The sequence below is a fragment of the Hippoglossus stenolepis genome, chromosome 12, assembly GCF_022539355.2.
Source record: "Hippoglossus stenolepis isolate QCI-W04-F060 chromosome 12, HSTE1.2, whole genome shotgun sequence".
NCBI classification, from domain to species: Eukaryota; Metazoa; Chordata; class Actinopteri; order Pleuronectiformes; family Pleuronectidae; genus Hippoglossus; species Hippoglossus stenolepis.
Window position 1 is genome coordinate 15,634,772 of NC_061494.1, and position 26,342 is coordinate 15,661,113.

Sequence of the window (26,342 nt, forward strand, 5' to 3'; positions counted from 1 at the left end):
CCCGAATGTGACTGTGCAAGTTGAGGTCCCCGCAACACGGACATGAGTAATTCCACACACACACACACACCTGGTTTAGCTTACGTGTGAAAAAGCCACATAAAAGCCAAACCTGACAGATTTGGAGTGCCTTCATTTACCTTGTCTAAACCTATTAAAAGCTATTGATTTGAATAATAGCCCGTAGCCACTGAGGTGATTGCCTCTCATCATCGGACGTGAGCACTGATGAGGCCCATCCATACGTCTGCCTGCTCAGTCTCCGTTCCCCCGAAGTTTCTGGTTAGTTCTTCATCTTTTTACGTAAATTCTATTTGATCTGCAGCACAACACCTGTGGATGATTTTGTCGTGTCATACCCCTTCAGCTCCTTAAAATGGATGCTGGCATTCACGCTAGTATAGCTCCAGGCTGGGCCATTGTGCTCCCATCATTAGTGTACAAATGTTAAATTGTCTTTTTTTTTTTCTAAAGCTGGATGAACGATTGCTCCAGCTGTGCATTCACTCGCCCTGGGCGTGATCTCACTTTGTTTGACATATGAAAACAGGTCAGAGTCGGACAATGCAACCAGTGAAATATGACTGTTTTGTTTACTTCACACATTCAATCATAAAAAAGAAAAAACGCCACAAAAAAATAGACAGTGCTTATCATTTACTTTTCCTGCGCAGACATGAACAACTCTGTCATTTTTTTTAAATGAAAGACAATCTGGAGTCTTCATCAAAATGCTTTACAACATCTCCGCTCTTGTGACTTATCAAGTTTTAATTAAAAGCGGGTGTATGTGGCTGCGTGAGAGCACTGGCATGGAAATAATGTGTTTTGATGGGAAGGGCTGGCTCGCTCCTACTCTGGGGGGCACAGAGGATAGCAGGCAGCGAGAGGATGCCAAACAACAGACAGGATATAAATCAAATCTCTCCGGAGACGATGGGGCTCTCAGCGCACACACACACATGCACACAGTGTGTTTCTGGGGGTGTGGGAGCTTCGGTACCCCAGCCACCAGGTTAATGACTTCAGAACTCGGTGGGAACAGAGGCATGCAAAAGTGATTACAACAGTAGAATAGTGATGGGAATGGAGGGCATTAGAGATTTGATTTTATAGAAACCTGAAGGTTTGATAATGTGCTATCAGCTTATAGGGCCAGATAACAGCATGAGTCATCTATGTCTATGCTAAAAACCAGAACTGAAACACAAAAGACTGCAGTGTTAAGCCTCGTCGAAATTCAGTGATTGGTCTTCCTGCCGAAGTCGTGACTCTTTCAGTCCCTCAGTCTGAGCTAGTTAGTGACAAATGGGGCTCGTCCAGGAGGGATATTACCACAAAATAACCTGAACCTGTTTCAGCTTCCAAACCCAGAATCTGGCTTCATAGCGACTAAATTTAATGGCGCATTTAAGTGGCTCCAGGACAGTTTGTAATGTCCAACATTTCAAGTTTATGACCGGCCTTGATATTTCACCTTTAAGGGATAGTTCACCCAAAAAATGTTATTTGCTCATTATCTACTCACCACTATGCCGATGGGGGAATGGTTGAAGTGTTTGATTCCACAAAATACTTTTGAGTGAGACCCCCTGAGTTTCAGGGGTAAACAGTGTTGCAGCCAAATCCAATACATTGAATATATTGTAAATGTAAATGGCGACCACTTCTTCAAACGTCTGTAAGCCCCGACATTCAAATTCGACTAGAAACGGCATCATTTACAACGTTTAGTCCAAATGTCCGCTGTTATGCTCTATACTCTTAACCAAGGGCCACGTGATGAGAACTTTAATTGTATTGGATTTGGCAGAAACACTGTTTATAGTCAATATGACCTAAATTCCTTGTATTTGGATATCCATCCGTCCTCCATCTTATCTTCAGGGATCTTGAGGTTCCCAGGCTAGATGGGATATGTAATTCCCTCTGTGTGTTCCAGGTCTGCCTGAGGGTCTCCTACCCATGTTAAACTTGCCTGGAGAATTTCCTTCACCAATGAAGTTAAATAGTGAAGCTGTTTCATCATCATTCAGTTCTGAAACATGGGCTGGTCCTATGATCCACTGGAGGCAAAAGTAAACGCTATCCATCTCCTTTAGTCCGTTATTTAAAAAAAACTAAACAATAGAAACCGATTCCATTAATCAGCCCTTTCTGGATGGTTAATGCAGCAACATGTGAAAGATGGTATCCAAAATCCTTACAGGAGCCCACTCATATTGAGCTCTGAGGTTGACATCTTGCCTCAAGCAACGATTCAAGCGCTCCATATTGTGGTTCTGTCTAAAACAAGTATTGATTGGCTGAGACCACTCTGACCATAAGTTATAAAGACGGGTCTCGAAATCACACGAGGCTGTGGCAGAGCTTCCTTCCTTCAGAGTGCATTTTTAACTAAGCCAGAGTAAGCTGGACAAATTGGACTCGTCATCACACTGATATCTGGTATTGAAACATAAAAACTTGGAGCAGCTCAGGTCTTGGACTTACACCTACGATCAATAAACTGTCTACAGATGTTTACCAAAGGTCACATTCTTAAATCGGAAAGTTAGAAGCCGACAACATCCCACTGAAAAGACATGAAAACTGTGACGGAGTGACCACTTTGTGCCTGTTCGCTCCAGGATGACGGCTTCCAGTGAAGAAGTAGCCTGGTCCAGCTCGCAACCTTCCATTAGACAACAAATTGTTGTTTTTACAAATGGATTAAACAAAGTGGATGTGTTGGTTATTGAGCTGTTGGATGGTGAGCTTTAGAGGTGCTGGGAGCTGGGTTTTCTTTACTTTTGAACAGTCTAGTTACTAAAGAAGACATAGAAATCACGTATTTCTCAAAATGTCAAACCGTTCCTACAGATTACTATTACTTTCTACCATAGACTGTACGTAAAGATGTCTCCTTCCTCCCATTGCAGTGAAATGAAGCCAAAATATGGGAAGTATGTTCCATGATATGTATTTTTTAGAAATGCAGATTGATTCATACCTTATTGTACTGTTAATGAAACGTTTGTAACCTTCAATGACATTTTAAATATATTCTTGAGACCTCTCCATTTATATATAACATGTGTTGGCTTCATATACATTCAACCCAACAGTCATATTCATTTCCCTGGTGCCTGTCTAATTTGCATTTCATTCATTATTAAAACTTGCTTGGTTATGGATTACATGTATTCAACATATCATGTGTCATTCACTGCATAATTTAGAACTGGTGGGATCAGAGATGATCTCACCTTTCATTACAAGACACTGGACTAGTTCCTCGTACAATGATCTCCTTCAACTCCCAGGATCCTTGAACCTGAGAGTGTAAGTGTACAATTATAATTTATATCTCATAGTGCCGAGCAGATATGAATGTCTATCTCAGCCTGCCGATGAATACTCATTCATCTGGAGCCCTTCTGTGTTCTGAGGAAATTATAATGTCAGTGACGATCTCAGCGAGAGTCCTCAGTGCGCTTTCTGAGTAAAATACGCCAGATTTGAATTGACTTTTTATTGACTGTTTCCAGGATAGCTGGGCAAATCTGATTATATGAGAGGTTTAACTGAGTTCACAAACCCCAGTGTGTGTCATCTGTGGCCGCCTGTCATTTGCACTTTGATTAAGAGGCCTCCAGTGTCAGCATACAGGTCAATTCCAGTTTTGATCTGATTCCCGTCCATTACATATACATTATAATTTGCTTTTGATTAACTTACTTGGTTTTCCTATGATGTAGTTATTGACAGTTATTAGACTTAAATAATGACAATGATGGATGAAATTAATGGCTGTCTATGTGATTTCCTCCATGCTCTCCCAGTCCCCCTCCTGGGTCCTGACAGTTGCCTTGTAAACACTGTTGAATGGGGGATCCAAATCAGTTGGCACATTCATGACTGACTACCGCCTGCCATTGACACACAGTGATCGGCAACCACCTGTCATTAGCCAGGCCCCTGTTTGATTTGATCCTCATTCCAAAACCCTGCGTGGCACGTGTGCGGTGCCTCATGCATACCAAGCGGCGAGAGGCCCGGGAGGTTAAGCAGTTCACGGTTAAGCAGCTCTTCTGTGATTACTGATCACAGAAGAGCGTTTGTGAAATCACCAGCAACGATGATATAAGAACGCATTATAATATATTTTTTTAGTGGCTGAAAATCAGACGTGACAAAGCAGGTAGAATATTTTATTTTTTACAGGGAGCGCTCACTTTGGGCACATTAACTAAATGTGTCACATTTTGTTCTGAGCTGTGAAATCTGTGTCGTGTTCACAGTGTCCAAGATGTTGGACACTGAGGATGATGATGATTAATGAAATAATGACAAGTAGTCAAAGACAATGTCCCCTGATTTTGGAAAAGTAGATTGTACTTCTTGTAATCCTTTTCTTGTCAAAATTTGAAGCAATGACTGAACAGATTCCCACGAATCCTGGTGGAAGGAGGTGGTATGACTCAGGGCAGAAACCATTACATTTCTTCACTTTCTTTAACATTGTAAGATTTTTTGACAGTTACACTGGTTTCTCAGAGAAACATTCCTGGAATTTGATTAAAAAAAATTCAGGCACATTTAGAGTGTAATTTAGTGCAGCTTGAATATATTTAAGTGGACTGTTTTGCAATCTACTAGGTGCAACTCAACTTTTGTTTTGTATCAGTTCAAAAACATGATCTGTTTTTTAAACATTTACATTTCTGTTTCACTTTGGCAGAGCATTTTTATTATTTATTATTCGGTCTGAATTAATGATCGCCACATCTGCCAATGCGATTACGTTTTCACCATGCATGTTTGTTTGTTGGCACGATTACACAAAAACTTCTCAACATATTTCAACCAAACTTTATGGAGGGATGCGACCTTGGCCTCGGGAGAACCCATTACATTTTGGTGCAGATGTGGATAAAGAGACAGATCCAGGTTTTTTAATTACTTCTGTTATGTTTATCTATGTTTTATGATAACATTTTTTTGATTGTAAGGTCTTTTCTTTTTCTCTTTTACATTTCTGATGAACTAAACAATAATTTGTAGGAATGTTCAGCCTTGGGGAAGGTTTGTGCTCGATTGTTTTTATCTTCTGACATCAACATGTAGACGGCTACACACATTAACAATGATGTGCTGTCACAAAGATTAATTAGGTACTTAATTATGGTGCCATTCATTTCACTTGGAGCCAGTGGTTTTTGACTGAAGGTAATCTTATGTCAGAACTGGTTTCAAAGAAATGAATCAGTCGACATCTAAGCTAAGGATGGATGTAACAGGATATGAGTGAAAAAAATTTGAATAAATTTCAAATGTAAAGATAAATGAGAATGAAATTGATATCCTTTATGTAAATCAGAGCAGTGTTGGCGTGGTGGAGTGCTATGAATCATTCAAGTTGTCACAAAATAAGACTGCATGAGAAGAAGAGACAGATTTGACATCTTTATCTGCGTAACAAGGACGGACAGTGACATTTCACACAAAACCTCAACATTTCTCTGATATAATCCACATGTTTTATTCAGCAAGAGCTTATACTGGGAGATTTGCGGTTTGGCCAAGTCCTGCGTGTTGAGCCATTTAGCTCTAATTCCCCCTGAAATATCTGCTATTGTTTGTGCTTTTTAACAAAAATATAACATCCTTTAAATGTGCCACTTAATGGATCCGTCAGACGGCCACAAATGGATTCTAATTAGATTAAACATCTCTCTGCATTTGTTGGCTGAGCCCCTGATTGGACCAGACGGGTTGAGTTATTATGATTAAAGTCAGTGTTTATGGATGAAAGATTCCAACCTACCTGAAAATCAATAAAGGACACCTCAAGGACCATTTCCATGAGAGGTAGTCTGTGTTGCATAATCAGGTTTCTCCAGCTTCTTCCTGGGTGATTAATTACGTCCAATACCGCTGCTGAGCTCAGTCATTTAGTTTGTGTAGAGACGTATAACCTGTTTTTAATGCCTGTATCAGATGCAAATGTTGGTTTTAAATTACCAATAACAATCACAGCTGAAATCCTTTCCCTCAGTCTTTATTTGGACATTTTCAGTCATACTGTCACAGTCTGTCGTGTCCACTGCTGACAGATTCCTCTCCTGCTAAATTAAGCGAGAATATTCCCGGAGCCCGGGGTGTCACAGATCGGACACACCTCTCACAGTACATTTGTTCTGATACAACTTAATGACACCACTTTCTGTATTGCTTTACCACAGAGGGTTTCGTTTTTGGCAGGTTTGTTGCATGCTGATTAAACCACAAACTATTTGCATTAAATATTCGCTATGGATCAGGAAGCAGAAATAGGATATTTTTTTCCCCACTTTTTTGACATTGTGAGTTAAGGCATTTTTCAACATTTTGTTGATGTCACGGATCTTGATGAAAAATCATACGTGTTTAGGGGACTGATATTTATTGAGCGTGTGAAATTTGGGGCAGATTTAATGAAATTGAAGTGAATTTAAATGTGGTTTCATGAGGGGACTGATGGGCCTTTCTGAGTTTAACACAATAATTCCATTGTCTGTTTTATGCAAGTTGAAATATAGTTTACCTTATTGAAACTTGTGTGACTACGAAAAGTACCTTGTTTATTATTTGATACTGTGGCTCCATAATACTAATAATAAAGGATAGTTTGAAAATCTCCATTTTCTGCCTTTCTGTCAGATGGATGTTCCAATATCAACCTTGTGTCCATGATGTCATAATGCACCCTTATGATTTATTCAATGTTCTTTGATAACTTTCTGAAATGTATGTTATTTGTTTTCTGTTGATCCACATGTTGCATGTGTTGTAATCTGAGACTTATAACCTTTCGCTGTTGAAATTAAAGAACATAAACCTGTAACATTTTGATAAATAATCGTATTTTACAAGAATATCTTTTTACGGCTATAGATTACTATGATCACTATAGATTTAGTTTGTTTTCATGAATAATCTCGACGACGTTAAAGAAACGCTGATGTATTTGCACACAGCAGGTTGGTAGTTTGGAATTCACCGTTCGGAGCTTACATGGGATCAGTGTGGGATCAGACTTTACATGAAGGTGCTTAAACGATACGATCGCATTTGCAGATTCAGCAGTTGCATGTATGTTCCAACATGTGAGGGTGTTTTTTCTCCGCTTAGTGAGAATTACAGCAGCGACTGGAACAAATCACAACTGATCTCTCCAGTCCTGCACTGATGGAGAGATATTATGCTGCTTGTCAACATACAGATTAGTATCATACTTACTCAAACTTACTTATTTAATCTATTTATACTAGGGTAAATAAAAGACAAAGGAACCCAGGTTTTCAACAGTTGATGAGCCCAAACAGAGTAAAAGAAAAAAGGAGAAGACGTGGACATATTTGCAATAGAATTTCAAAATAAAACACCTTGGAAATGAGGGGAAGCAGACCAATGGAGGGTCCAGGGGAGCAGGGGAGCAGAGGAGCAGGAGAGCAGGGGAGTAGAGGAGCAGGGGAGCAGGGTTGCCAGATTTCCCCATGAATCCTGCTACTTTTTGAAGTGTTACCTCTGCTTGGGAAGACCTAGTTTGCATAGAGATGACATGAATAGTATCCATAGATAAAAATCCATATTTCAAATGAACTCATCACATATACCTTAAATTCTACCAAACTGACACCAGATCCTTACGCACACACAGGGCTGAATTTGATTGGCCACTGTGAGGATGTTCTCACTGGCAACCATGACAGGTGGGTGTGACAATCAGGTGACGGATAAAGCAGGGAATATATGTGACGAACAACGTGCAGGGCCTGAAATGACACGAGGAACAAACAGTCAAAGTTCTCAGGATGTTTATAGTCACATTCTGAGTCTTCTTTTCTTTTTTGACCCATAAATTCACAACATGATCCAGCTGTGAATTAAGGCCGTTCCGTGGAAGCTCCAGATAGATTTTTGGATTAGTTCCATTTCACTGATATTTAATTCATTTGATGCTCTGAACAGAATAACAATGGAGACATTCAATCAGATGAAAGGTGATGCAACACAACAACAAATCTCTGGAAGTGTGTCTCCAGCTCTGAAGCGTCGTGGCACATGGCCTACATGTGGTTACAGAGGGCTGGACTCGGAGGCACCTGGGGATCCCTGTCTGCCTGTGGGTGGATACAAAGCTCCGGCACAACTTTGGGTGGCGCCAGAGCGCAAGAAAACGAGACATGGGAGAAACCAGCCCAGCACAGCTCATGGGTTAATCTTCCCGGAGAATCACTTTCTGTGGCTCCGGCCCCACATCCACGTTACACGATGTGCGGATTCCTCCAGCGGGGGGTGGGTGGACTTGCCACCTGTCAGGGATGGTGAACAGGCTGCATCGCTGAGGACTGCGCCCGGAGACCTCTCCCTTTTTATTTTATGAGAGCGAGTTCGCCTGCGTTGGAGAAAGAACCGCGGACAACTTTGCGCATGGGGAAAGTGAGCCAGATTATAGCGTGAGAGTATAGAGAGTGTGTGTGTGAGTGTGTGTCTCTGTGCGTCTCTGTGCGCCCGCGAGGCTCCGACCCCTCCTCGCTTTGAAGATTAAGCGGGTTGCCGACGTCTGAAGGACACTAAGAACAGGATTAGGTGTGTGTGCCGGCTCTAACCTACTTCTCATCACTCCTGCATCGCGTCCTCTGAACATTTGCGCAGTGACCTTTGGGACACTTGGAATACGGCGGGTGCGCCCCCGAGGTAAGGGATCTTTTTGTTTGAGTTTTATTTCACGACTGTCAGCGTCGATTCTATATTTGATGGAAGCCGTGTTACACAGAGTTGACCCCCGTGTAAACACACAGGAGGAGATATTTGGCGAGATGACATGGAGCCTGTTACGCGCAGGTGCCATCGCAATCCTTTCCTGCAATATCGATATATGTGACAGTTATGGTGTTGATGGAAGTAGAGAGAGAAAAAGAGAGAGAGCTCGTGCTGTGCGTTGTGTGGCTTAATCCAGGGACCGTGCACGCGTAACATGTCAGTGTGTTCACAGGCTGTAGGATCCAATGCTCCAAACGCATGAAGGCTCGTGTAATTTGCAGAACGTGCACCCATCAATACTTCAATATCCCTAGTTTAAGTGTGTGTTACTGCATGTTTGGCATCAGAGTCTAAGCTGATATTAAATGATCTGATCAGGGCTTCACAAATTATCTGTGTGAGCTTTTTTCTCTCCTCTGAGTGCCACTGTTAAAGCAACACATGTGATTTGGACAGTGCCATCATTCTAGCTCTGCCCGCAGCACAAGCCAAACGAGACATCTTTCCTGTCATGATATATATAACCCACAGAGGACTGTTCTTCTGTTTGACGGAATTAATTAAACATTAAACACCATGGTATTTATCCTGTGGAGAAAACGAGCATGTCATTACGCTCACTTAGAGGGTTGGTCTGACTCTGCATCAGCTTCAAAGAATGTACAATTTGATGTTCATCAGAAAAAGCGGTAAATCCTTAACAAAAAGCCCTAAGCTGGTGGTTTAAGAGTGCAGTGTATTCACTCCTGTCCCAGCAACTGAGTGTAGAGGAAGCTCAGTTTATTGCACAGCATAGTAATGCAATAGACTAACCATCTGTACAGCTGCATGCAAGCAAATGAAGATCGAATGTGTAAGAGCCAGTGTGATTTGTTTCGGCTGGTGTCGTGTGGCAAGAAAACCTCTGTGAAGATGTAGCTCTGCATTCTGACTGACACTGTTCACATTAGTGCAGTTTGACTTCCAGACCACTATCACATTGATTATACATTACGTTGCTGTTGACTTGCTGTGCCATGGGTCAGCAGCAGGGTCATCAGTTGGTGACCCTGTTGTGTACCACCAATTTTTTATTTTTGGCCCTTTAACCCCGGAGCATTTCCCCGGTGGTGGAGAAGCAGCAGGGACGTCTTCATACCACCCTCTGCAACTACACCTCAGGTTAGGTGCTTGTTATTCAGCCATGTTTTTCAGGGCCACCAGATATTCAATATACATTTTCTCTAAAAGGCAAAGTGCTGATGTAGGGGAACAACAAAGATGCATCAACCTACTGGTACTGGTTAGGTTTGAGGTTTGCCAGCCAGCGTCCTTGCACTCAGCAACGATAATCTGAGTATTTCAGCCTCTTCCTCTCGAAGGCAGTTTCTACTCCCTCTCTATGAGGAGCACGTTCTTATCCCTGCTGGACCACATCACTATGTCCGCGGTGGAACTCTTCGCACGGCTCTTGGGTCGCCCCCACCTTGTCTGCCCCCACCTTGTCTGATGAATCGAATGCGATGGATTACCTCTGTTTATGTCCTGTCTTCGCCCCTCAAGCACCTCAGCCAATCTGCTCAGGACCTGGTCCCATTGCCACTTGTGGTGTCCTCAGGAGAGCAATTTACTCACTGTAGGCTCCTGCAGACTGGCATGGGATTCAATCAATGGGATTAAAAATATAGATACTGTATCCAGGAGTATAGTGTTACTTAGAGTGAACACAGAGGAGAAACCCACAATTCAGTTATTTTGCTCTTTAACGATGTGCTTTAAACACTGTTCTCATCTCCGACGTTATGCTATTTTATGTGTACTTCACTTTCCGACAGCTACAGGTTTGTGTCCTAGAAGTGTGGAGAGAATATGTAAAAAGCATCTCTGCAGAGTGTATTTATGAGTCGAGGGCTGGGCCAGCTCTTTCCAGAGGCTCACATTCGGGAAATGAGAGATGAAGAGTGCCGTGGCTCAGGCCAGCCAGACTCCATCTCCATTGATATTCTGCCTGTGTCCTGCTCCATGGGCAGCCCATTGTCATGGCTTGCTCAGTGGGATCGTATCTGATGATTGAGGGGGTATGGAACAGGGTTGAAAGCCAGCGTGGAAATAAACTAAAGGTAAATTTATTGAAGGTTAAAGATATGTCCTCACAGAAAAGGCTGATAGCGTGTGTTTGTGTGCATAATGTGGGAGCAGCATGGAAGAAAATACTATACCATGTGGTGTGATGCTTAAATAGTGGTTAAGATTGATGATTAATATGGTTTGATTGTCTTTGTGTTCTATTTGTTCACCATGCTTCCTCAAATTAGAATCGCAATCAAATTGCATATTCAACGAAAATGAAACTTGACTGGTTTGATACCCCCATTCCTTTCATTTAATTCTAATCTAGATAGCGTGAAAATTAAAAGGCAATTTGAAGCGAAGCAGGTGCATCCTGAGTTTGAAAGGGTGCAGCTTCTCTAACGTCAGGTGCAACAGTGCCACACTGTGTGGCCACTCAGTCCCTGTAAGATTCATGTCTAGCCGAGCAGAAAGATTTATCTGTCGTGAGTGCATGAAATCGCAATGCTCGGCAGTGTTCCGTCCAGGGCTGGAGAGAGAGAGAGGGGGAGAGAAAGAGAGAGGGATCCTTCTTTGCTTTGAGAAATAAAGAAGAGTCACACAAAAAAAGTAGCAAGCACTAATGGCTGCCTGTGCTTTGTGTCAGGTAGGAGTGATTAAGGCTTTTGTATCTCACTCTTTTTTTGGACTGAGAGAGGGCGAATGAAAGCAGAAAAGAGCAACAATGATGGATAACAAAGAAATTCAGCTGAGGACTTTAACAAATACGGCAAACGTATGAAGAGTGACCTGGAAGTTGACACACTGGCTTCAGTAGAAGGATTATACTCTCAGCTCAGCACCGAGTTCTACTAGTTATTTTGTTCCTTTGCTGCCTTTTGCTTGGAAAGTCACCAAATTTACACGTTGGAGGACACATAAAGGAAACATAAATGGTTTAAATGTTTTCAAAAGATTCCAATGGAATGAAAAATCACCCACACATACATTTTTTGATGCAGTGAAGCGCCAGTCAATGAGTTTTAATGTTTTGCCTTTAATGTGATGTACTTACGGACAAAGTTTTCTGTTTTTTGTCGGCACAATAATAATATAGACTGAACTGCTTAGCGTCACATTATAAACAAACGTTTGTAGATAATGAAATGTATATTTGAATGAGAATAAATCTGTCGGAGTTTGAAAGATTCATGTTTTTCATTTTGGAAAGACCAGTGGATTGGTGTGATCTACAAATCAAGAATACAACATTTCATCAACTCAGTTTTGAGCTGTGGTAAATTTATAGCAAGAAGCTTGTAGTTGCATTACGTCATCGTAAAGCTTGACTAACTGTCGTCGCCAGCGGCTGGAGCTGACATTGTGTCCACGTCTCCACTGAAGCAATAGGGGAAAGGATGATTAATATATATATATATATGAAGTTATCACGGTGTTTGTCCATCCATCCATCCATCCATCCATTTTCTTCCACTTATCCAACATCGGGTCGCAGAGGCAGGGGTTCCAGACATCCCTCTCCCTAGCCACGCTTTCCAGCTCCTCCGGAGGGATCCCTAGGCCAGATGGGACTTGTAAACCCTCCAGCAAGTTCTGGATCTACCCCTGGGTCTCCTCCCAGTTGGGCATGCCTGGTAATCCTCCAATGGAAGGTCCCCAGGAGGTATCCTGACCAGATGTCAGAACCACCTCAACTGGCATCTTTCAACTTCAGGGAGCAGTTGCTTTGAATGCTGAGCTCCCTGCGGATGTAGGAACTCTTCACCCTGTCACTAAGCCTAGCTACACTACAGAGATAACAAAGTTTAGCCGGTTGTTTTTACAATCTCATTCTTTCAGGCACTACCCAGACTATACCTGAAGGTCAGAACGTAGATTTATTGGTCAATCGAAAGCTTTGCCTTCTGGCTTAGCTCTCTCTTCCACACAATTGTCCGATAAAACGTCTGCATTACTGCTGACACCGCACAAACTCGCCTGTCCATCGACGCAGAGACTTGGGCAGCAACTCCACCTCAACCCGGAGAGAGCAATCCACCATTTTCCAACCTCTGCAGACATCGGTGAATCGCAACTACTTTATCACAATGTGGGAGACCAATAGTCTCAAAACGAATAGAAAAGGAACTTGATATGGAAATGAAAAACCATCCTTATGGACACATTGCAGATCTTTTCTGTTCTTCCCTTTTCTAGTTCTTCCCCTTTGCTTTATCTCAGTTTTTCTTGCCACTTTCAAACACAGCAACTAGTTCCAACCTTCCACATGCTGCTCCTTCCTCTCAGATGGGTTGTTGTACTGGGTAACAGGTTTATATTATTATATAACTGCAGTTATAGAATCTGGGAACTGATCTCAGTTTTTTAAATTTTTTTATTTGGTCAACAGAAAGATGTTATTATAATCAGGCGCACTCAGCTAATCTACAGTAGCACCTCAGAGAATGCCGAAGGGCAATTTGCTCCTCATCTCCTTTGCTTTCACCCTCTTGTGAAGTCTCTGAATGTCGACTGCAGTAACTACTGCTGACTGGGCAGCGCTGCCTGGTTGAGAGTCGGTACTTTAAGTGTTGGACAAGCAGTTCGGTGTGTTTCTAAGAAAATATGAATGTTATAATGAAGTTCTTTTGTTCTAATATCAAGAACTTATTTATATTGAGAAAGGATGTGGTCAAAGGTGGAACAGGAAGTTGTGCTGATTGGCATCGCAGTGTGTGTGTGAGTAACCTCTTCTCGTTTGAAACTCTTATGATTTGAACCTCTAAGTAATAAAGAGGCTACATAATAGAATTTCCTCTCGGCTGAATTGTCCTTTTCGAAACTACAACTCAAACTTGCCAATTACACCATCTGGAAAAGGTTTAATTTTTATAGTTGGGTCTTTGCCCTTCATCAAAACTCAATAATCAGATACGGACAAAGCACTTTGTTGTTTACTTGATCTTCCATCTAATAAGCAGAAATCCAGCCAGTGCATCAGTTACATTTAGCGACATCGCTGTGTAGCTAACAGTAATTTATCATTTATCAGTTTTTGCTCCAGGGGGAAACAGTTTGAGGGACGACGATACGTGATTACTTTCATCTATAATTTGTGAGGAACATTGCAAGTGTCCTTATGTTTGCTGACTGAAATTCTATTAGCCTGAATTAATATTTGCCCCAGCTCCCAATAAATACCGCTGTACAAAAAAAGCAAATAAAGGGGAAGGATGTGAATTACCATACTGTGATAATAGCTTGACTATACGTTGACAGGATGAGTTGTAGGTCTGGACAGATAACACTGTGGCCATGTTTTAATTTCACACTTCAGTAAGAGTATTTATCTGTGGCTGGTGTGACAGGTAATGTTCTGTAACTTTACCATGCAAAATGATTTCACAGGCTCTCTGTGACCTTCCCTCTATACGTACCTCATTATTATTGGAATACCATTAATTTTGTTATTAATTTAACTATAAATTACTTCAAATACAGACTTTGTTAGTCACACAGAATCCAACAATTTATAATGTCAGTCTCTTATTTTTTTTAATAACTTAAAATACGGCAATCTAAAGAATGTCAGAAATAGAAACAATTTAAACTATATTTGTATAAATTGTACTTTGAAACAAGCCTTATACAGCTGAGGCCACATTTCTTAGCCACTGGTTTGTAGACCTAGTTGTTACCATACAGTGGTTGAAAAAATCACATTTCAATCCACTAGATCCAGATCTTTATTTGGATCTGCACCGAAATGCACACACATCATACAACTCGCTAAATATATTTTCTCATCAAAGTTCACACAATTCTCTGAGAAATCATCGCAAACATAACCTCATAATTACCAATGTGGTGCATATGTGTTGCATGCAATTTCTTTAAAATATCTCAAATGTTTATGTTTATTTTTTTTATTTTTACCCTGCCTGTGAACTGTATTCAGCTACAACACAAACGACGAACTGTGAAAAGTTTGGATATGGTGCCGGCTCAGAGAAACAAAAAAGTTAAAATCCTGCTGGAATAGTTAAGAATTTCTGCAAAACACATTTGTTTTTCATGTTGTCAGTGTAATTTGTAAGGCACATCATATTAGTGACATATTAAAAATAATGAGCTATTTTCTAAATTTGCTTTTATTTTTTTTTTTTTGTGCCACTTTTGTCGTACTGTATTAGCACTTTTTAATAACAGACACACACACAAGCAAATTGTTACTTATTTTCACATCCTGCAGGGAAGGAGCAACATTAGCATTAATCTCAAGTTGTTTTTGTGCCTCCCATCAAATATGAGTCAAATTTTTACTCTCCTCATAACTCTTCTGGTCTCTCTTTGCTAAATGCTTCACTTCATTTACCAACAAGTTGCCAGCGTTTTCTTTTAACTGTTGGTCCCTAAACAAGTATAAGTGCATAGGAGATTTCTCGCTACAAACAGTTGCCTCTCACTGCAGGAAATGATGTTAAAGATTATGAAACAAAACCACAGTGCAGCATTCGGTGGCATTCATAGAACCAAAATAATGAGTAAGCCTAACAGATGCTACAATTCTCCGTAGAGCTGCAGGGTTAGGGTCTGCATCAAACTGCAGAATCAGGTGAGAACCATCTGTGAGTGTGTCAGTACAACAAACTCCCTTTATACGGCTATTTGATTTATTGTTGTCCAAGTAGCTTTGAGTTATAGCTACGAAATAGATTTTTACAAAACAAAATACATTAAATATACGTTAAAAAAAAATAAAAATGCTGTGGCAGATGTCGGAATCTGGTTCTGACTGGTTTAGTTGTCTTTGGTGAGGCTGTTTCGTCCTGGTCATTCAATTTGAAACTTTGGATACTTGTAAACTCAAGCATGCTCTCAATAGATGCATAATCTGAAGGGCCCGGCACTGATGCCGCAGCGCACTGAAACAGCCTCGGCAGCACAAACACCATCAGTATAATGATGCTCAAATTGAAATCCATAAATTTTTACATTCAGAATTTCCAACAAGTCCAAACATCTAGGATACACTGTTGGCAATGTCACAGGAATAAAAAAAAACACTCAAGCCTATGAAAGATTTTTTTCTCGGAGAGAGGAATATTGAAGTACGCAAGATCCACCCCCCACCCCCACCTTATAAACACAATAAAACGTTCCAAATTCTCAAGCTCCCTCACTCTCTCTTGAACACACTCTCACAGGCGCATGCATCTATACGCAGCCTCTCTTTGAATATTAATTTCAAGTCTAAAAATAGTACGATGCACATAATGCTATGGTGCTCTGGGGCAATCACATGTCGTAGGAGCATGATATGTGATTATAAGGCGAATTTACACTGATTGAGCTTTAAGTCATAGATGATCCTAAGTTGCTGGGTAATTTTTTTTTTTACGACATAACATTGCTAAGAATATTCACACACTCGGATTAACGTGTGCCCCGTGTGCAGCTTCTGCAGCTTCAGTTTATTTCTGTACTGAATCCGCAGCCTGTGAAATGTGAGTTTGTGAGGAAGTCAAATCCAAATAATAAACCATACCGTACCTCCGCAAAAGCTGATGCCCTAAATCTCGTCATGTCAAAGTTTTTACCATCCATGCAGACAGTCGAAATTGAATCGCCCCAAAATTAAATGGGTTCTTTCCTCACCCCAAATGCTTCCTTCCAAGTTTTTGCATAAGTCCTGCAAACCATCAAAAAGACAAACAAAATGAAAACATAAACTCCTTGGTAAAGGTTACTACATATTTTAAGAAATTAGGTGCAATGGATAAAGTAGTGGAAAATATAATGTGTAGTATAAGAGTACATTTTCATAATGTACAGTATATAATAGCTTGTTTGTAATACAGTGGTTGTAGTAGCCTTTGTGTACTTGTGAGTAGATGTGAACTGTTTAGCTGTTTGAACAAATGACCTATGCTGTCATTCCTTCTCCTGAGAGGGTCGTCTCAAAACCAGAGGGCTCAGTCTATTTCTCTGCCTGAAAACAATATCCAACTGTCAGCTGCTTGCAGAGAAGGACTTATTAGCACAATATTTTAGGTTTTATTATCCTTTTTAAACTTTCATTGTGTTGCCACTCAAAAAGACAAACGTATCATGACATTGCTTGTCTCATCCTTTTAGCCACATGAGTTATAACTCCACTCCCAAGACTCTGAACATTGCAGCTTTGTCCACCTGAGCACGATGTGGCAGTTTGGCTGCAGGTAGACCAGTGACAGATTTATCACAGCAGCAAAATGTACAAGATTGGGATTTGATTCATGAAATAAATAGATCATAAGCTTGAAGTCCGCTGTTACTTTCAACTGCAAATGACTTAGATTTACTTTTTGGTTGAAAAACTCCATGTCCCCTCATCCCAGGTAGCATTTGGAGCCCCATTCACTGTTGCCCCGCAGCGGCCTTGAGATATAGACTATTGATTCAAGCAATTTTGCCTTGTGGGCTTTATTAAGCCTTTTCCATGATTCTTTTTCAGTCACGTTGATCAATAGAGTTTTGCAGCTTGAAAGAATGTGCCCTCTCCAAAACTGGTAGTCAAAGCTTACTTGTGATGAATGTGGCCTAAAAAATAGAAGCCATTCATCATTTGAAGGGGACGTCATTGTTTTGACGTCTGCTGATAATCAGGTCAGATGAAGTAGAGCTTGACTTGATCAAAACCAATGTAGAGCCTCATTTGTAACTCCATTAGTCGCCCGACAATGAGGAGACATTACAGAGTCACCATACTGCCGTCATTTTTTGGGGAAAAAGAGTTCGGTCCTCTAAATCAGTGCTTCCCAAACTTTTCCACCCCTGACCCACAAAATACAGGTGCAAGAGTTGGTGGTTGAAGCATAAAAAGGTGATTTGAGCTGTGAGCATGTAAATTGACCTGCTGCAACTGATGCTGTTGCTAATCTGTAATTATCTCCTTAGGGGTCATAAAAATGTCATAAACAATAAATTAATGGCTGATCCCCCTTTTCTCCCCTTCAGTGCTTCATTCTATGTTTAACTGTTTTATCTTTTAATGAAATTATGGCTTAAATATGCAATTTCATTTTGTCTTTTTATTGCTGCTATTCATATTTAGTGCTGCCCCCCAACATTTATGGAATCACTTCCTCATTGGCTATTTATCTTTAAAGTAAAAGCATAAGGTTGGTTTTGTTGCTCCAATGCTTCCTATCGAGCTGAATTACTGACCTTTTATTTGGAAAAGTGGATCTGCAGATTATGTCGATTTGCTTAACAGACCTCTGAAATCATCTGCCATTTATCGATCTTTTTTATTTTTCAGTTGCAAGCCGTTATATTTTTCATCTTTCAAGCAAATTGTTGAGAATAGTGTGTTTAGTGCACATGTAGTTGTGTGTCATTCTTACATCAGTAATAGCTGACAGACAGAAATAGACAGCCAGGGTTCAATTATGTTGTGGCCTATCAACTTCACCTGAGGCCTGAATATTTGTAAAGAAACGTTCTTCACCTTGTTCTGTAGTAACGATTGTGAGTCACTGCCATTCACTGACTCAAACCGTACAACTCTGCTGTTATTTATCACCCGATGGTTTCATCAGAAAATAATATATATATATATATATTTTATTTTTATTCACAATGTAAATACCTGAATTGAGAGAATATCACCTTGTTTTTCCCTCACCTCACTTTAATTCTGTAGCTCCTGTCACTGTGTCTGAGGCATGCAGCCGTTGCGGAGTGTTGACTGAGGAGTGAGAGTCATGAGTGGTCCTGCAAGTCAATTAGGGGCACCTCCACCTAATTAACCTCTGTCTAACAGTTGAAGCTTGCTGAGAAGCTTGTAGACTCAAACACCTCATGTCAACCAGAGTCCATTACCGGCCTTTCAGCTTGGAAACGCTATCGTACATACAGGTGGTTGCCTAAAGGGGAACGTGAGATACTTATTCCTGAGAGAGAGGAAGACTGGTGTCAGGAGGAGAGACGTGGAGTCGGGATATTCTTGTTGACATATTGACAAATGATGCATCGAAGGAAAGCCAGAACAATTTCCATTCTGTGCATGAGAACCTTGGTCAATAGATTGCAGTTTACAACGGGCGGTGTAGTGGTTTTGTGCAGGCACAAACGTTTGAGGGTTGACGCTCTGTTGTTTGTTACTTTCTTGGAGTGACTTGCAGCTTCTTAGCAATATCATGGACCTCCATTAATTTCTTGTTTTTGCATTTACAATCTTTTCGACCTCAATCCACCTACATTTAATTTTTGCCATTGAATTACGATTAAACAGACTTTGTGTTTCAGAAATATGTGTAGTGTAAATTCACTTTCCCCCTGCTTTTTCATTTCTATCTTGAACAGTAGATGCAAAGTATGTCAGTGCTATCTGTGCGAGTGAGCCAGCCAATTCAAAGCTTGCCAGAATTACCACTTTGAGCCGCGGCCAAACGGATTTCGGGCATTTAGTCTTTCAAATTATTCATATGAGGTGTGTTCAGATCCGTGTGCTTGTCACGAATAGTCATGGCCATGCATTTTAACATGCTAATGCTTTCGAGAGCAGTTAACTGTTGGGCTATGTAGTTATAGTTCAAACCCTTCCTACTGTCTCACAATTCAAGCTCCTTTTAATGACTACAAACCAATTAGAAGAAAAAGTCACCAATCTTTTGCTCAACCAACGTTTGAGATTTCTTTGTTATACATTTAGAATCTTTTAAAATGGTGGCAGTTGTAGCAAATTCTCTGAGGTCAAGTTTTCATTCCTGTTTCTATACAAGGTCTCATATTAGTTCAATCTATTTCAACTTCTTTCCACCACAGTACAGCGTAGGTTTCAGCAAAGAAAAAATGACTGTACCTCATTATATTTTTCTCTCTCCGAGCGATAATCACTGTGGTCCCTGGTCCAAGCTGCTTTTCCCTTATTTTGACATTTTATATCAAATATTTCATTAATGCAGCTGAGAAAGGAGCTGCAAACACTGTTTGAACATGACAGGCTCAAGGGGATGAGGAGGGATGGGCTTTTAATGAAGAGGACAAGGTTTTAACTTGGGAAAATGAACACCAGCAAAGAGTGGGAATTATTCTGTCACTTTGAAGTTAATGTGAGAGACTCAATTAAATTGAAAAAAAGTCATTTTTTTCTGCACTTTGATCTGCTTAGCAGAAATCCTTAACCTTCTGCCTGAAGAGTCTTCCTATGTGCCTTCGACGTCAGCACCCCCGCCTCGGAATTCTGTGGTTCCTTTTGCTACATGTGGGTTATGACATTTGACAGCAGTGCGTAAGTGCACATGGTCAAGGCCCATTACCTCACCAGTGAGTGGAAGCACATTCACTAGAGAAAATGGCTTTTTGGTTCAGTGAAATAAGTGATTTTCCCCCACCCCCATAATGTGAGGACAAACATGTTCCTTGCCAAAGGGATTGGAATTGCAAGTTGCCACAGCAGTCTGTTTTAGTCACTTCACAAAAGACAAACACACAATTAAAAAAACAAAACACTATGTTATTTGAATTAGACGGACACCTCATGTATTTTGTAAGTCTTTGTAGACTCATGGCCACACCAGGGAGGAAGTGATGGAATTATACACACCATAGATCTATATGCCTTATATCTATATCTCACTTTCAAATCTGCCTTCTGCAGCTATGAATGAGTCATTGAGTCTTTGAGAAGGGCGTATTGTATGGCATTAGTTGATGATGTTCGTGACTGGGCTTGTTTGCACAATTTACTCTATTGTGACAGCGTTACTACCAAACTAAACATATAAAGTGGATAAATCTTCAGAATTCCTAATGCCTGGCTCCACCTGTCTTGCTCTCTGGTTGCTGTTTGTTACTCTTCCTCGTCTCCTCCTACTCTCTGATCTGAGGGGGACATCCATTAGAGCGGACACCAAATCCAACCTTTCGCCCGAATGTGCTCCGCTCGTCTCGTTCTCGTGTACCAGACTTATGAATTCTCCTGACAACTCGGATAACGCCAGGCGCTGGAGGGCTATTTATACACCAAAACAGCCATTTGCATCTGAAAGCCAGTTGGCGAGCACAATCACCCCCCTCCCATGACACCTACAACAGGGGCCTCTTTCAAACATTTCCTCAAGTCTGACGGTACATTTATTCAGCCAGGCAGGCCGGGCGAGCAAATGGCTGAACAACCTTGCATCCTATCATGAAGGTTATCACTTTCTGAGCAGTGTTAGAATGTCGTGCAGGTGCAATGACAATTTCATGACCGATTGCTTTACCTGGAGGATTTTACCCAGTGCTGAATTTTGCTCCTCCAATCTGTCTCACTTTAGATTAAAAAAATAGAGCTGTACATACCGTCTTATTCATTTTATCACTAAACACTTAGGAAAGAGATTGTTAAAAAAATAAGACAGCTCTGTTTGTGATGATTTCGTCAGAGGTATTGAGTTTTCTAAATGACATTCCTGGACAGTGGGATGAGGAATTCATGATGAGAAGAGGTGTTCTGAAGCCAGTGGAATCCTTGTGTTCACGGACCGTCAACCTGCCATCACTCAGCTGAAACCTCAAGTGACTGCACACAGACGTTAACACAGTCATGCGAGGGCCACACAAGCCCCTCGACAGCATACATGCAGCATCCGGCAGATGCAATAGTCAATAATCGAACGCTGGACGAAAAAACCATAACTTGCAGTAGGTGGTGTGATTTATGCCTATAATTAAACCCACTATTTGTTTAGTTAAACAAGAAATCTCAAACATTTATTCTTGTGGGCTTAAAGGAAATCGATTTTTTTCTTGACCACCAGACCAATCAGGTCTTAGTTTCCCTGGATCAAGGAGGTCGCGGAGGAGATGAAACAGTGGTATGTTTTCACTCCTCCGAGGGATGACATTTACCCCCAAAAGCATAGATGGTACAGTGAGCGTAGCCTTAATCAAAGCAGCATATGGCGTTGACATTTAAGAAAGTGCCACGTTGCACTTGCTTGCACATGTAAGTCCTGTGATTTAAGAGGCTTCCTCACAGCGAGCGGCTTCATTAACGGATTTATGAATTGTGTGCGGATGTCAGGTTGTGCTGATCTCAGGTTTTAATTAGACTGCTCTATTTCTCACTTTCAACTTGGGCTACATAAAGGGTACGCTTTTCTTTTTACCCTTTTACAAAACCGAATAGAGCAAAATAATTTCCTGAAATCAAAAACTTAATAGTTCATGTGAAGCATTGACAAGACATTCCTTGTCTTTATATTCCCCGTCCCCTCCATTTGACAGTTGGACGAGAAAATCTTGGTGGGAAAAAATGCAATATAAATTATTTGTATCCGACACACAGTTCCTTCTCTGTGCTCCTGTTCCCCTAAACATGTTCCTGTTTAGCAGCTTTCGTTTCTTACCCCATTGTTCAGTATGGTGGGTTACCCAGCAAAATTGGACATGTCACTCCAGCTTATAGATGTTTTCTTTTGTGACCTTCACTTCCAACAATGGAACTCCATCCAGCACCAGAGAAATAGCTGCAGTCTATTTATGTTTATGGTTTTCCTGTAATCGATTTTCATTTGCAGAACCCTGAAAAAATCAAATCTGTTCCACCTCCTGGAAAGGTCACCAATGCTTCAACAAGCAATCAATGGCAAGCACTATTTTTCTTTTTTGTTTACTGTATGTGTGGAAAAACTATAGCCCAGACATTTTGTATGTTGAATGTTACAAAACTCACAGCTCCAGCACACAGAGCACATTCTGGATTTTACCACAGTAGGGCCGAGGACCACGTGAACACCTACCGGCTGCGTCTGTTTTATTTAGTAGCAGGTCAGACTGAGGTCTTGTTTTGGCACGGACCTAAAGGCAGTAGTCAGGAAATGGGGCCACCGGCATTCAGGCTCCTCTCAGCGCTCACCCTCTCATGGCTTTGTGATGCTGCATTAAGCTTTTTTGGCACAGCCCCAGTCTGCTTTTCCTGCAACGTAAGGTCAGCCATAATTACTGCTAACATAATCACTGTCCAGTAAGTGATTGTCTTGTCCCTCCAGATATTATAATATTTCAAATGTGCCCACATGCAATTCAAATGACCATTCATCTGTTCATGAATGGCGCATTCATTCCAATTAAATAATAAAATTATACCCAATATAATGTCATGCTTAGAGGGATTAAAATGATTATCAAGAGCAGTGGGTTACGTTTATTTTACAATATCAAAAAGGGGCCTCATTTTGATTTAGAGGTAATCAGAAAGCACATTTAAATATATTTTTATGTATTTGGTTTTGAGACTGGTTAAAAGTAAGTCTAGAGTCATGCTAGCAACTCTTTGAGGCACAGGCACTTTTAGCTAAATGCTAATGTCAAAAGCATGTTCAGTATGACAATTGTAACATGTGTATGTCTAGCATATATTATATTTACCATGTTTTATATTTTCACATGCTAACATTAGCAGCAAACATGAACAACAGTTTAGGTTGATGGAAAATATGTGGATTGTGCAGGTATTTGGGAAAAATGCAAAATATTGTGTGTAATATGTAAACGTTGACCTGATAATCAACAAATCACTATGACAACTTGAAAGGCAAATCATCAAATAGTTGTCTCACCATTGTGAACCTCATAGGGGCAGTGGAAAATACAGGAACACTTAAAGATACATCCCCTGGAGACCATAGAAGTCTGTGCAAAACCTTCGGTGTATGTTAAGATGGTCCTGTTTCACTGATAAAGTGGAAGGTTTGACCTGATGGTTGTGCTTGATGAAAAGTCAATGGATCATCAAAGTTATTAGAATGACGGATAGATGGATATTGACACCAAATTTCCATGAGATGGTTCTTAAATTATTTAGAAATGGACCAATGTAATGGACTCACATGGCCATTCCCACAACCAATCTCAAAACCATTTTGGGGTGGGCCCTGTATAGCCTACACATCTTTTTATGATACAAAGTTAATTCTCTAAACCAATTTATTCAGCCAGTTTTAATATACTTATGATAGCAATTCATAAGATATAAAATGCAACAAAAACAAACTCATTTATTTTAATGGTATCTGCTGTCATTTCCAGGACAAAATGACATGGACTAAATCTCCTGTCTCTTTCCATCCCTCTGTCTTGTTGTCTCTCATTTTCCGAGTCTGTCCACACTCCTTCTCTGAAGTGGCACTTTGAGCGTGGCTGTTTTCCCACTAGAGACTATCTGAATGGCTTTTACTATCCATTAAAGCACATCAGCCATGACATGTGTTGATAATAAGGAATGTCTCAGCTTATTGCCTACGACCACCGGTCTAGAGCTGTCAGAGTGTCACATGCAGAATTAATTCATAAAGAGGAGCTGCTTTGAGCTGCCTGTGCCGATGGTGCTGATGAATGATCCCATTAAGTCGGGTGTCACTAGGTTCAGGGTGAGTGCATTTGTACAAATCTCTGAGTGGCTTGATTCTGATATTGTCTATCTTACAGTAGGCAGCTGCTCATTGTTTGTATTTACATATTGCCAAGTTTGTACAGGTATTTTCATTTAATTGCTAACCCATGTAGTTTCATAGTTCTTGTAAATGCAGCGCACCACCCTCCAGCTTGTTGAGGCTTTTGATTTATGATTGTGGCTTTGAACATACAGTGTTTACCTCATGTGGGGCAACAGTACTTGGTGTAATTATAACAGTATAAAAAGGGTTGTCCCTGAAGAACGCCTGACCTTTTGAGATTTACTTCCAGATCACCAATAAAATACAAACACAGCTTGCTTTTACACAACCAGACTTTTTTTCCCAGCTGCATTTCTTCTTTCTCGAGACGGCAACGTTCTTGTGCACTGCTCCTGTATCTCTCCCACTCCGGTCTGCAAATAGACAATCTCTTTAACTGAGGACAGATGTGGAAAGAGCAATGAAAAAAAATATTATATGCATACTTGAAGCAATTTTTTCGTTTGTATAGGGCTTTACCATAAAGCTGTTTGAGATGGCGCTTCTGTATGAACGTGGCCAAAGCTGCACGAGGCACACAAGACGGCTCAGCGAAGATGACTCACATAATCAATCCTCATATGTTCTTTTTTATACATACTACTTTTAAGTCAGCAGCTCTCTCTCTATTTTTTCTTCAAGCACCTTGAAAAAATATCTTGACTCCTTCATGTCCATTTAATTATCAGCTGAAATTAATTGTATGGTCATAATTAGTTGTCTTAATGTAGTAAAGCTATATAAAACCGTAAATGCATTATAAGACATAAGACATAATACCCACTAGAGAACCAGCAACTTCAGGTTGAATGCGACTTCTTATTGGATTGTAATTATATGCAGATGTGTTCTGCTTTCTTACAGCTACATGGATTAACTAATTCCCTGTCATTGTCATAACTGCCCGCGTCGTATGTGACAGGTAATTAAGAGTGTGGTGGAGCGTCGGGGGGGATGAAGTTCGTGCACCTCATAATTCTTCATTATCTTCACAACGCAGATATTCTCCCTAAAGTCATGTCCTTTCTTCATTTAAGCATCCCTGGTTTATTCAAGTTCAGCTCACACACATGCTCCCAAGACAAATTACCTGAGTTAATGTAGCATTCGTTGCCCAACTAACATGGCCGTGATCTTGCCATAACCTTTATTGTGGCTACAGTGTATTAAGACTGCGTTAAGACCTTCACTTTTTTCACGTTTTGTTGTGTTACAAAAAGCGTACAGAAAAGATTTTTCAGTCTACAATCAATTTCCTTCAGTGACAAAATTGAAAATGGAACTTTAGAAATATTTGCAAATGTATTAATCAGGAAAAACTGAAATATCACATTGACATATGCAGGATATTTAGGATGTGAATAACACTAAATTCACACAAGTATCTATTTCTTTTTTTAAAAAATGACTTTAGCATCATAACACTGATTTAACGATTGATATTTAATTGACTATTTAGGCTTCCCTAATGTAGCTTAATAACAACTCGTAGTTAACGGTTGATTTAGTCGCTGGATGATCACCCTATCAGCATTAGCAAGTGATGCTAGTTTGTTCAACAGCGATTTGAGAAAAAAAAAAAGGAATTCATCATGTATAACGGCGACAAGGACAGACGACAGTTTGACTTTGTGCAAACCGCTAACGGCTAATGGAAAGCTGTCCGACTATTTGTTGACTGGAAGCTTTGGGTTTATAGCAACTACACAAAGACTTCCTGCCTAAGACCATTAAGATGAGTGTATATACCTGTATTTCCCAAAATGTGAAACTGTTCCTTTAATGACAATTAAACCAAGTAGTTTCATTGACTAAACTTTATACAGTCTTCATTGTGTTGAATAAAACTCGTGTTGTTTTTGAAATGCATGGATGGACCACAAAATCTGGCACTTTGTAATGCAGACACCACTGGCCCTTACACAATACTGCTAAATGTCAAAGGGGGTTTTGTGGTGGTGGTGGATATACCACTGCCACAGGGAGACGCCAGAGAAAGAGGCAGAGCAAAGCAGTGGGTGGCCTTGAAAGAATGGCCGTTCATTTCAGACATTG

At 40.6% G+C, this 26,342-nt stretch overlaps 1 protein-coding gene across 8 annotated transcripts in view; it reads left to right on the forward strand.

The window, feature by feature from the left end:
* Positions 1 to 7,741: 7,741 nt before the first annotated feature.
* The window catches only part of LOC118119358 (protocadherin-15), a 195,311-nt gene continuing 176,710 nt past the window's right edge, over positions 7,742 to 26,342 (forward strand). For 2 of the 8 annotated variants that reach the window (XR_007034766.1, XM_047342437.1), the window contains exon 1: positions 7,759 to 8,724. The gene's annotated coding sequence lies outside the window, so the exon portion shown is untranslated. Of the gene's footprint in view, positions 8,725 to 26,342 lie in introns of all 8 variants that reach the window. The other 6 variants (XM_035173256.2, XM_047342435.1, XM_047342438.1 and 3 more) reach the window with 5 other exon arrangements.